This window comes from Octodon degus, unplaced genomic scaffold, assembly GCF_000260255.1.
Source record: "Octodon degus isolate 3935 unplaced genomic scaffold, OctDeg1.0 scaffold00114, whole genome shotgun sequence".
Classification (NCBI taxonomy): domain Eukaryota; kingdom Metazoa; phylum Chordata; class Mammalia; order Rodentia; family Octodontidae; genus Octodon; species Octodon degus.
Genome location: NW_004524690.1, coordinates 659414 through 673466, shown reverse-complemented (window position 1 = coordinate 673466; position 14053 = coordinate 659414). Strand labels below are relative to the sequence as shown.

At 40.0% G+C, this 14053-nt stretch overlaps 1 pseudogene; it reads left to right on the top strand.

The window, feature by feature from the left end:
* Positions 1-2595: 2595 nt before the first annotated feature.
* Positions 2596-14053, top strand: part of LOC101576538 — a 27619-nt pseudogene continuing 16161 nt past the window's right edge.

Here is a 14053-nt window from a genome sequence, read left to right as displayed (position 1 = left end):
GACAGTGGGCTGTTGAGGTGCCTTGATACAATTGTATTAGTGTGTATCTGATTTTTCATATCTACTGTTTGTTTCATGTAACTGTGTGCCACTATTTTATGCATATGTATTAATGGTTGTTATCACTTCCTTTTGTATTGCTCCCTTAACAAGCGTGTACTGACCTCCTCCCTTTTTTGGTCCCAGGGATTAAACTCAGGACCTTGTTCTTACCAGCCTGGTGCTTATGCTGCTGATTTATCTGCTTGGCTCTCCTTATCTTTTTTTCCCCCTCTAGGAATCAAACTCAGGGCCCTGTGCTTACCAGATAGGCACTGTATCTCTGAGCTACATCCCTGACCCTGTGCTGATCTTTTTGTATCTTCAACTCAGTCTTGGCTGGAAATCCACTTTGTTGACTCTTGTTTTTCGATCCATTCTGCCAGTCTGTTTTTTTTTTTTTTTTTTCATTTTTCATTAGGGAAGGGTCTACCTGATGTCCAGGGTCTCACTACTAGATTGGATTTGTAGTGATCCAACTGTTTATAGCCTCTCAAGAGGGCTGGGATTACAGGTGCACACCACCACGCCCAGTCTCAATCACCGGCTCAGCGAGCTGCGGGGGCGGGGGCGGGGCCGGCACAGCAGGCCCGGGGATTGAACCCTGACCCCTGGGCCTGCTGGCTCACACTTTAATCTGCTGTGCTATTTGGCTGGCCCCAGTCTGTTTTCTTTTGATGGGTGAATTGAGACCATTCACATTGATGGTTATAAATGATAGGTACTGCCTTATTCTTGTCATTTCCAGTGTAGATTAATCTGGGTTCAAGGTTATCTTGTTGTAGGGTTTGAAATACTTCATTCCAAACTCTGATTTTAGTGTTTGTGCTGAGGAGTATGCTGAAATTCTGGTGGGTTTTCCTTTATAGATGATTGGTTTCGATTCTTTAGCACCTTTATGGATTCTGTTCTTTTATTGAATTTCTAAAATCTTGATTAATAATGCAATGAATGCTCTAGTATAGTTTTTTCTTCTAAATTTGGCTATTCTGAGTTCCATATGTCATATATTTTATATATTTACATTATATGTGATATAATTAAAGTGAGAAATTCCTCTAAATTTGAATCATCCAAGGAGTAAGCATTTTCATCTTTGTGGGCTATATAAGGTGATATAATTTTTGTGTTTAACCTGGAGACTCACATATGCTAGGCAAGCAGCTGTTGCTGAGCAACATCTTCTTTTGCAACCCCTTAAATTTGCAAAAGCCATTCTTAGGCTTAAGAATGGATTTGACTTTTGGGTGTGTAGTGGTTGATACATTGTGTCAACTTGGCTGGATCTGCTCAGCTCATCAGTTCCACACTCTGGGCTGTGGGGCCCCCACACAGCACGTGGAGGGCCTATCCTAGGATGACTAGGAAGAATTCTGCCTGATATAGATTATGGTACCCTCAGTGGCTCTAGAAAAACAGAATATAAGGATGGCATTTTTTAATGGCTCCAAGAGTTCCTGGAGCTGGCTCCACAATTTGACGAGATCTAAAGACACCATTGGTCTCTCTTGATCTTAGGGAGCATATTGATATTCCTTGGAATGTGGTTTAAGCTAATGTGCCATGTAGATCCATTTAAACTAATATGCCATTTTGATTATTCTAATTCACCACTTGTGAGATGTCAGGAATTTAGTGATTCCATACATAGAAATTTTGAGTATCTTTGGCAGAGTAGGGAATATAATGATGCCAGTTGGCTGGTCTTAGCCTCAGTGGACAAATTTATGAATGAAAACAAAGAGCTCAAAGATTCACTTTCCTGCCTCCAGATGCAGATTTAAAAATATAAATAAATAAAAGTTTCTACTTGTGTCCGGACAGAAAAATCTCTTTAGCCACAAGGCTAAGATTGCAGAAATCTAAATGCAGTCCCTCATAATTCAATTGGCTGAACTGCATCGCAAATTAAATGCTCAGCCTCAAAGAGTATCTGAAGCAAAGGTGAGGGCACCGATCTGAAAAGAATGAGATCCCATAAATTGGAATGGAGATGTGTGGGAGGATTCTGAGGAGGTGGAGGATGTGGAGGTTTTAGATGCTAATGAGATTATTTTGCCTGAGGAAGAGATTTCTCACTGCGGCAGGGGAATCATTGCCTTCACCCCCTGTGGTGTTAGTGTCTCCTAATATATCTAGAGAAACCAATCCTGTGTGGAACAAACAGGATAATGGCTGGAATGCCTCAGGACCCACCCTCACCCATTTTTGTTTCTAATCCCATATCAGGCTTCAGTCAGAGAAGTCACCTGAGGATGAGGTGCCCAATATGATCCATGAGGAGATCTGTTATTCTCCCAAAGAACTTCTCAAGTTTTCTAACTCTTATAAGCAAAGGCCTAATGAGCAAGCATGGGGATGGATTTTACAAGTGTGGGATAATGGTGGCAAAAACAGACCTAGGTCAGGCTGTTTTTTAATATGGGCCTATTAGGTAGGGATTCTGAATTTAATGTTGCAACTCATGCAGTAAAGAAAGGTGTTAATAGTCTATTTGGCTGGCCCACTGTGAATGAGTTAGAGATGCCTGATCTTCCATGGTTTACTATTAGGGAAATGGGGATGCTGGAGTGCATCTGTCATGTTAAGCTTAACCCTCCACATTGGCATGATCCCAAAAACATCCCATTCACTAACACCTTGAGAAACAGATTTGTGAGGGGAGCACCAGCATCCCTGAAGAGCTCTGTCATTGGTCTTCTCTTCATGCCAGACCTTGAGGTGGGGGCTGCAGTTACTCAATTAGGAAATTTAAGGGCAATGGGCTTGATTAGATCCTGGGATAGCAGAGGTCAAGTGGTAGCATTTAACTGCCATGGAGAGCAGAAGCAGAAAAATGGCCAGAATAATCTGACATGCACAGACCTATGGCATGGGCTGATTAGCCATGCTGTTCCCAAAAGTGAGATAGGAAGCCTATAAAATTTTTACTAGATTTATAAAATTGAAAAAATTTAGGAGCAGAAGAAGAGGTCTACTTCAATTCATGGTAATAGGCAAGTAAGGCTACTCAATCAATTTCCAGATTTAGGACAGTTTACAGATCCAGAACCTCTTGAATGATGGGGAGGCCAGGTCTCCTTGGGGGATGATCCTAATGCCTTCATAATTTTTACAATTAGTCTTTTTTCCATCCTTCCCCAGAGGGATGTAAGTGTTTTTGCTTGAGTGACTATACACTGGAGAAAGGGGAATGATCAGACATTTCAGGGACTACAGGACACTGGTTCTGAACTGACACTGATCCCAGGGGAACTAAAACACAATAGTGGTCTCCTATAAGAGTCAGGGCCTGTGGGGCTTAGGTGATCAATGGAGTTTTAGCAAAGGTCTGGTATCAGTGAGTCTAACAGGCACTCAAATCCATCCTGTAGTTATTTCCCTTGCTCCAGATGTATAATTGGGATAGGTGTACTTAGTACTTGGCAGAATCATCACATTGGTTTCCTAACCTGTTATGTGAGGGCTGTTATGGTTAGAAAGGCCAAATGGAAGCCATTAGACTTGTCCTTGGTGGTAAAATAGTGAACCAAAAGCTGTAGCACCTTCCTGGAAGGATTGCTGAGATTAGTGCCACCATTAAGGACTTAAAGGTCCCCAGAACATCTCCATTTAATTTTCCAATTTAGCCCATGCTGTACAGATGGGTCTTAGAGAATGATGGTAGATTACTGTAAACTGAATCAAGTGGTGACTCCCATTGCAGCTGCGGTACCAGATGTGGTTTCCTTGCTTGAGCAGATTAACACGTCTCCTGGTACTTGGTATGAAGCTGTTAATTTAGTAAATTCCTTCTTCTATATACCTATCCATAAGGATGATCAGGAACAATTTGCAAGGCCAGCAATATACCTTCACTGTCTTACCATAAGAGTATATTAATTCTCTTGCCTTATGTCACAACTTAGTTCATAGGGATCTTAGTCATTTTTCTCTTCTTCAAGATATCACACTGGTGCATTACATTGATGATGTTATGTTAATTGGGCCTAATGAACAGAAGGTGGTAACCACTTTGGATTTGTTAGCACAGTGTTTGAGAACCAGAGGACAGGAAATAAATCCCACAAAATTTCAGGGTCCTTCTACCTCAGTGAAGTTTCTGGCAGTCCAGTGGTGTGCAGCATGTAGAGATATTCCTGCTAAGGTAAAATATAAGCTGTTATGGGCTGGCCAAATAGCTCAATGGATTAAAGTACCTGTAAGCAGGCACAGGGGCTGGTTCAATCCCCAGGCCAACTATGCTGGCCCTGTCCCTGGGACATGCTGAGATGGCAATTGAGACTGGGCATGGTGGCATGTGCCTATAATCCCAGCTCTTGTGAGTCTGTAAAGAGGCAAATCACTATGAGTCTTATCTAGTATTGAGACCCTGAATACCCTGTAGGCCCTTCCCTAAAATACAAAAAAAAAAAAAAAAAAAAAAAAAAAAAAAAAAGCTAAGTTGTTGCATCTGGCTCCCCCTAGAACCAAAATGGAGGGACAGTACCCGGTAGGCTTATTTGAATTTTGGACACAAAATATTTCTCACTTAGGTATCTTACTCCAACCCATTTACTGAGTGACTTGGAAAGCTGCTAATTTTGATTGGGGCCTAGAACAAGAAAAAGTCTGTAACAGGTCCAGGCTGCTGTTCAGGTTGCTCTGCCCCTGGGACCATATGATCCAGCAGATTTGATGGTACTTCAAGTGTCAGTGGTAGATAGGGATGCTGTTTGGAGTCTCTGGAAGGCTTCCATAGGTGAATTGCAGTGGAGGCCTTTGGAATTTTAGAGCAAGCCTCTACCATCATCTGCAGACAACTACTCTCCTTCTGAGACATAGCTCTTTGCCTGCTATTGGACCTTAGTGGAAAGTGCACACTTGACTATGGGACACCAACTCATGAGACCTGAGTTGCCTATCATGGCCTGGGTATTTTCTGATTCATCAAGTCATAAAGTTGGAAATGTTCAGCAATAGTCTATCATTACATGGAAATGGTATATTCATGATAGAGCCAGGACAGATCCAGAGGATACTAGTAAATTACATGAGGAAGTTGCCCAGATACCTCCGGCTCCTATGCCTGTTGTATTGCCTTCTATTTCCCAGCATACACCTATGGCATTATGGGATCTACCTTATAATCAGTGGTCGGAGGAACAGAAGACTAAGGACTGGTTTATAGATGGCTCTGCACACTATGTAGGCACCACCTGGAAGTGGACAACTACAGCACTACAGCTCTTTCCTGGGACATCTCTAAAGAACAGTGGTCAAAGGAAATCATCACAGTGTGCAGAACTTTGGGCAGGGTACTTGGTAGTACATTTTGCCTGGAATAAGAAATGGCCAGACATGCAACTATATACTGATTCATGGGCCATAGCCAATGGTCTGGCCAGATGGTAAGGAAGTTGGAAGGAGCATGATTAGAGAATAGGTAACAAAGATACTTGGGGAAGAGGTATGTGAATAGACCTCTCCATATGGGCAAAGGATGTAAAAATACTTGTTTCCTAAGTGAATGCTCACCAAAAGTTGACTTCAGAAGAAGAGGACTTTAATAATCAAGATGATAAGATGACCCCTTCTGAGGATAGTGGCCAACCTCCTTCTTCAGCCACCCCTGTTATTACCCAGTGGGCCCAGGAACAGAGTGGCCATTGTGTTAGGGATGTAGGTTATACATGGGCTCAGCAACATGGATTCCCACTCACCAAGGTTGATCTGGCTACAGTCACTGCTGACTGCTCAATATGTCAGCAACAGAGGCCAGGGCCAACAATGAGTCCCCAATATGGCACCATTCCCTGGAGTGATCAACCTGTGATTGATTATATTGAACCCCTTTCATCATGGAAGGGACAGTGCTTTGTTCTCACTGGCATAGTTACATAATTCTAGATATAGACTCACCTTTGCCGCACTTAACAATTCTGCCACAAGTACCATCTGTGGACTTACAGAATGCCTTATCCACCATCACAGAATTCCACACAGCATTGACCTTGACCAAGGAACACATTTTGTAGCCAAAGAAGTAAAACAGTTGGCTCATGTGCATGGAATTCACTGGTCTTATGATGTTCCTTACCATCCAGAAGCAGCTGGATTGATAGTAACATGGAATGATCTTTTTAAGATGCAGTTACAGGGGCCGGTGAGATGGCTCAGTGGAATAAACACTTCCCTGGCAAGCGCAAGGGCCTGAGTTCAATCCCCAGTTCTACCAAAAAAAAAAAAAAAAAAAATGCAGTTACAGTGCTAGCTAGGTGACAATAGTTTGCAGGGCTGGGAAAAGGTACTTCACAAGGCTGTATATGCTTTGGATTAGTGCCCTCTGTATGCTATTGTGTCTCCCATAGCCAGGATTCATGGGTCCAGGAAACTAGGGGTGGGAGTAGTAATGGTACCACTCACCATTACCCTTAGTGATCCACTAGCAAATTTTTTTCTTCCTGTCCCCACAACCTTATGATCTGCAGGACTAGAAGTCCTAGTCCCAGAAGGGGAAAGGCTTGTACCAGGAAGCACAGCAATGATATCATTGAACTAGTTGCTAAGATTTCCCCCTGGTCACTTTGGTCTCCTCATGCCTCTGACGAAACAAGCTAAAAAGGAAATCACAGGGTTGTCAGGGATGATTGACCCAGACTATCAAGGGCAAATTGGGTTACTACTCCACAATGGAGGAAAGGAAGTATATGGAGTGCAGGAGATCCCTTGGGGCACCTCTTAGTATTAACATGCCCTATTAAAGTTAATGGGAAACTACAACAACCTAATACAGACACAATGACAATTGGTCCAGAGCCTTCAGGAATGAAGGTATGGGTCACTCCACCAGGGAAAGAACCAAGACCTGCTGCAGTACTTGCTGAAGGCCAAAGAAACACAGAATGAGTAGAGGAGGAAGGTAGTTCTAAATACCAGCTACAACCCTGTGATCAGCTACAGAAAAGAGGATTATAATTGGTCTATTGTACTACTATATATGGTACTGTTATAATATTGATAAATTTAGTACCAGTTCTTAAGGGTTGTTAAACCTGTGTTAATGTTGAATCATAAGCATAATCAAGCAAAAAGAAACTTGCTTTCTCTTTTGGTGAGGAAAATAGTGTTTCCATTTGTACATAGGATAGTTATGACATGTTAGGTGCAATTATAGGCATATCTCTGTATCTAGAGACTGTTTTAAACAAATACATCTAGTTGCCAAATGGACAAGGGGTGAATTATAGTGGTTGATATATTCTGTCAACTTGGTTGGGTCTGTTCAGCTGGGTGTGGGCAGTTCTACACCTTGGGCCATGGGATCCTAGCCCCACCAGGAGGGGAGTGCCCACCCTAGGGCATGGAGGGGCCCACCCTAGAGTGACTCAGCACAAAAAGTGTATATAGAGGAATTGAGGAAGGATTCTGCCTTCCACTTCCTTGGAGGAACTACAGTCTTTGCAGACAGCTTGGACATCATCTCCTGGCTTTCAACGCAGTAGACTCTCCAGCCTCCTTCTTAGCTCCTCCAGTTTCTGTCACAGACTCTTCCACCTTTCATCTCAGATTCTTTAGCCTTTCATTGCAGACCCATTAGCCTTCTATTTCTTCTATCACAGACCCATCAGCCAACTGATACAGACTTGTGTGGAACACTGCAGTGAGCTCCAGACCTTGCAACGAATCCTTCAATCTCTGCAATGTGCAGATGCCCTCTGCACACTTCCTCATCTGACTCTGTGGCTGACCATCATAAGCTAATCTTATGATTTCTTATGCTTTGTACATGTTGGGTGATATCTGTTCCTTGTGTTATATCTGTTCCTCTAGTAAAACCCTGACTGATATAGGGTGGTAATCTGTTTTTTGTTACTTAACAAAATGCAAAAAATAGTTTTTAAAACCTTCTAAATTAGAAAAAAAGTATTATAAAACTGAATAATCATTTGGTGATATAAAATACTCTACATGTTGATGAAATGAGAGATGAAAGTACTGTGATGAGATAGGTTTACCAATTCCCTAGAAATCTGAGGAACAAGTTGACTTTGATTATGTATGAACAAATCAGAAAGTTCTTAAATATGGGGTCCTATTTTTTGTTCTATGAAACTGGCATTTCCTGAGGAGGATTCTTTCCTTATACTGAGGCAGTATTTTCATTTTCACTGTAGATTTTATCATCTGACAAAGGAATAGCTCTATTCAAGCTCTTAGGAAGAACAGATTTCTTCAATATAGCACAAATTATTACTGAAAACCTATATTTTTTGGCCATATGATTTAGCATTTCATCAACCTCTGCTTCCCTGTAGTCTAAGCTACATTTAATTTACTTACTTTACACATAATTGATTTCCAAACTTACTGTTATATTGTGCTGCCTTTCATTATTCAGTCTTCTTGAATATTTAATCTTTTTTAATCTATCTTTTTTCCCTTCTAATTACTCATATTTAAATGTCCTCTTTAACAGCATGCATAATCCACTCATATATGTGGGAAAAACAGATAAAACACATTCTGCCAAGGTAACCACTTTCATTCACAAGGCCCAGTTTTGTTTTTCTTGGCTGTATGTAAGACATCTCTGCTGAGATGGGTTATTTTCATTTTAGCACATCTAAGACTAAGCCTCGTATGCTGCTGTAATGTTTCTAAATTCTACCTGTCTCAAACATTAGAGAAAGTTTCAATGTTTAGTCATCCACCTCCTCCAAGGGAATAATTTATAGACCAATTGCATAGTAAACTTAATACGTTACTTCACCATACACTGATGATGCCAGATGCGATAAAGTCCAAAAAAAGGTTTTCAAAGAGTTGTAAACTCTTGACCTACTTCCATATATGCAAAGATACCTGATAGTTTCATTATTGTGGATTGTTCAATACAGCAGTAGTTTTTTTTTTTTTTTTACAATAGCATGAATAATAGAACAGCTGTTACTTCCCCTTCATAAACTTGAATCCATCTTCTTTCTTATGTGAGATTTATTCTGATATGTTCTAAACTTTGACTTGGTTGATCTTTAAGCTTGTTATTCTCATAAGTGCCCGTGCTCTGGACTTTCAGGAATACTTAGTACTCTCTTATCCTCAGAATAATTTTAGAAGTTTAAAGCATTGAAGAATAGCTTATCCTGAGGAACAACGTATATAAATTGTCCATTTATTCATTTAATACTTATCATATGCCAGGCATGCGTGCATGATGCTTTCAAGGCCAAAAATAGTGACTTGTTCCTGTCTTCAAATGGTCAATAATAAAGTTGGGGAACAGAATAAAGAGCAGGGAAAACAGCATTATATGGCCCTGAGGAGGGAAGTAAACACAGAGAAAGATTATTTATTATGAAATCCTGAGGAATGACATGGCATCGGATACATGTATTGAAGAAAAATAGAATGAAAAATAACCAAAATTTTTAGAAATGAGTCTTCCTAGGGGAGGCAATAGCATAATTTAAAGCAAAAAGTTCCTTAGATAATCTGTTTTAGAGAGCTGTTTCCCTGTGTCTCTACCTTTTAGAGCCAAGGAATTGTCTAACCTCCAGTAGTAGAGAACAGGTATTTGGCAAGTTGGGAGAAACAGTTAAGCTTTAAAGTCCAAACTCCTCCTGGAAAGAGATTTTATTTCTTTCACACTGGAGTAACAGATGGATACATTCAAAGAATTTTCTACCTAGGGGAAAAAACATCATAATGTGCAAGTCAGAAGGAAGATATAACTGAGAAGTTTAAAGGAAACTAAGCCCTTATTTTGGAGGTTTGGAGGAAGAGTAAAGTTGGCACAGAGGTGGCAGGAAGAGAAGGAAAGTCCAAGTTCTCAACTCCTACATGACTAGTCCCCAAGATTCTGAGACATATCTCAGAATAGGCCTAGAGCATGTGTCTGTCACATCATACACCTGGATGTTGCATCAGACTGAATTGCAAAGTTAGAGACCTAGAGGTATAATCTTAAAGAAACATTTAGCTTTGAGCATTGAATAGGACTACAGTATTGAAATAAAATGTGTGTGTGCATGTGTGCATGCATGCGTGTGTGTGTGTGTGTGTGTGTTTCTCCCTGGTTACCCAGCTATTTGTAGATTAAATAAAATTGTATTTTCTCAGGTGGGCAAGATACCTTAGTGGGCAGGGGCTAGGAGTTTGATCTCGGGACTAAGCACCTCCCTAGGCAAGCATAGAGACCAGGTTTGATCCCCAGCACCACGTGCCATGCCAATCCTGCCCCTGGGCATCCTGAGCCAGCCACCAAGACCAGGCATGGTGGCACACTCCTGTAATCCCAGCACTGGGGAGGCAGAAAAGAGTAGGATCACTATGAGTCCAAGTTGCATAGTGAGGCTCTGTACCAAATATATTTTTAAATATGTATCTTCTTTCTACCGTGAAGTTGTGTATATTTGTGATTTTACTTCAGTAGCTTGTTATATAAATATTTGTGAATAAATATATGTAATATTTGTAAAATTTCATGCCAACAGAAATTCTTATATATGTTCTTCCAGAGTTTAAAAAAAATCTGAAACATGATTTCTTGAAGATAAACAACTGAAGGAGTAATAATTTCAATCAATTGTTTCTTCTTGCCTGAATTTTCCTTCTTCAAAACTATATAGTTCACACTACTTCCGGCTAGTGGCAGTATTTGTACTTTTTAGACTATAAACCATCATTAAGAAGCAATGATATGGGCTGGGGAGATATCTCAGCAGTCTAAGTGCCTGCCTGGCAAGAGCAAGGAACAGGTTTGATCCCTGGTAGTGCATGGAGTGTGGGCCCCAGGTGCTCTGAGTCAGCCACCAAAACCAGGCTTTGTGGTGCATGCCTGTAATCCCAGTGCTCAGGAGGCTGAGACAGGAAGATGCCTAGGAGTTGGAGCTGCATAGCAAAACCCTGTACCAAATAACTGAATAAAAATATAAAGTTTTAAAAAAGAAGCCATGATAGCAACTACAACCAGATTTTCTCCCTGAACTACAGCCCTCTTCTTTTCTTTTTCACAGAATGCCTTTTCATTTTTTCCAGAATCTCTAATTAATAGTTTAACAAATAGTCTTCTAACAAATAGTTTTCCAGTGTTACTTTAAAAAGCCCCTGGGGCTGAGGTACTTACTTCACAAACTAGTTATCATAAATTTATTGTATTATTATTATTGGTGAGCTTTCTTGAATGCCCACCAATAATAATTTTTTTTCTTTATAAACAATGTGTAACTAGTAAGTATGTAGGAGACAGGCAACATTTTGGCAGTCGCTATGTATATATAAATAGAAAAATATGTACACCTAATTTTAAATAGTAATATGACAAGTTGAGTTAAAAATGCAGCAGAGGGCCATGTGTGGTGATGCATACTTGTTATCACAACATTCAGAGACTGAGCCAGAAGCATGCTGTAAGTTCAAGGTCAGCCTGGGCTATGTAATGAGACCCTGTCCAAAAAATTCCCTCAAAGTGCACACAGATCTTTACAAAGTTTTGTTGATTTTTATGGTTTTTTTCCACTTTCTCTTTTTTTAATGATTTAATGAATTTACCATCACTCTTCGAAGCTGAGAAAGATTGCAGCAGAGGGAGATTAAATAATTTAGCTGTGAATCTGAGTTAAAAATTGAGAAAGCTAGAAATGTTTCTACCTCTGACCTTTGGCCAATCTCTCATGGACAGAAATGTCTTTCCCTTTCCATAGGCTGCTAACAGCAGTGATCATCTTCACAACAGCTTGGACAGCAGTGGAGCAAGATCAGGGGCTGTTGTCCTAGCTCTTCCACCCTCCTCAAGTGGCTTTACTTCGGCCATTAGATGAATGGGAACTGTGGCTTAGCAGCAACAGCATTGCCTAGGAACTTTCTGGAAAGCAAGCCTCAGACCCAGCGAGAGTATGGCAGCGAGCACTGTCTGACAAAGTCCCACGCCCCTGCTTTGAACAGCTCTCAAGTTGGTTCCAAGTCATGCTGTAAAGCGTGAGATCAACTGCTCTTTTCCAGGTCTTGGAGAGAAAGGCAGACAAAGAGAGAAAAGTGCCCAAGAGAGTATGTTAGAAAATAAATTCAAATAGCTTTCTATATTAGGTATTAACTGTGGGTAATTTACAAATGATTGGAAGCAACCACAAATTGAAACATGCAATGACTTCAAGGTCTCTTTAGCAGAAATCAATCTTACATCTTGGCAGTTCTGCTATACTCTGGTCTTTTATTGACAGATCATTTCCTCATGAGGATGAGTAATAACAACTCAACACAAATGCTCTTTATATTTAATGAGCACTTTTTGTCTCATGGTGTCAAAATGCTTGACAAGCAGTCAACATACACCTTATTACATTTTTTTTTATTCTATGGCAGCAAATAGCCTGTGCCCACCATCCCAGCTGTTTACTCATGATTCCTTGGTAGAGAAATTATAAGTTCCCTGGTTGTGTCTATACAAAGTCAATGGCTGAAAGAGAAAACATCATTCATTTGGCTTCCCATAGGTAAGCATTTTGCAAATTTTGGCTGTCTTCTATTGTTTCATCTCAAGGATAATGGCATTCATTGAGGACAATACCAAAGAATATTTTTATTCTTTCTTTGATTGAATTTGATTTTTGAAAAATCATCAGTCTCAATCTGCATGGAACTATGCATGTATCAATGCTACTTAATTCCCTGTAATTTCTAGTTGTATAGAATATATACTATTTGAAGAGTGAGAAGTAAGACTCACTACATTGGGGACCCCCTGAGGGAAAAGTCTATGTCTTTTTTCTTTTTCTTTTTTTAAATGTATTTAGGGCTGGGGTTATAGCTCAGTGGCATAAGCATCTGCCTGGCAAGTGCAAGGTCCTGAGTTTGATCCCTGGTACCAAAAACATGAAAAGCAGCTAAATGTATTTAGTACAGGGTCTACAGGGTCTCACTACACAGATTGGACAGTGATCCTCCTGTTTTCATCCTCCAAGCCCTGGGATTACAGGCACTACACCATCACACTCAGTCTCAGTCACCCATGTCAGCATGCCCTGGGGGTGGGGCCGGCATGGCACCTCAGGAATCAAACCCTGGTTGCTGCACCTGCCTAAGCAGGTGCTTTAGTCCCTTGAGCTATCTGACCGGCCCACAAGTCTATATCTTAATCATGTTTGACTCCCCGCTACCTGCACCATATCTGAAAGACTATTTATGAATAGTAACTATTTCTTGAATGTCTCATGAATGAGTCAAAAATCCTTTTGGGGTCGGAGACAGTTTGTCATAAAACAGCAAAATGAATAGTAGCTTAAGAACTGTGAAATTCTAAAAATCTACTTCTGGACTGATTGCTGATAATAACTTGGTGACATCCTCTGTCATTGTAGAATCTGTGATGCTAACATCTACTAACAATGGAAAAGAAAGCTTTAGAATTAGAACTTGGAAATGTTTTTGAACTGCAATGTAAAAGTATGAAAAACTAAGACTCTCCAAAGAACTTGCATGACAGAAGAGACATAAAACAAAATAAATGGAAAATACATTATTTTTTCTGGTGGAAACAAATGTGTGTGAGAAAAAAATATGTCAGGGATGGTGTGTGTGTGTGTGTGCACGCGCACGTGCGCGGGCATGCCTGTGTGTGTGTGCAATAACAAATGTGTCCACCTGCATGTGCATGTACAAAATTATTTTTTACAAGATGATCAAGGCTTCACTCTTAAGGTACACTCAAAAACAGATGCAAAATCTGTCACTTTTTCTGATAATAATACTTATCATTTGGGATCAATAGACAAAATGTAAATGTTTCATTGAGGATTAGATATTTTTAATCCAATATTAGAATCATCAAATAAATGTAATAGGTAGATATTAATTTCAATCAATGAAAAATATTAATTTCTAAAACACTGTTAAGTTTCTCAGATCATTAATATTACCACATTATAAATAAGAATATTCCAACGTTATTACATAAGGAAATATAAGTTGAACAATCACCATTAATATTAGTAATCTTCATTTGGATTAGTCTGAAAAAAAAAACAGTTGCATTGTT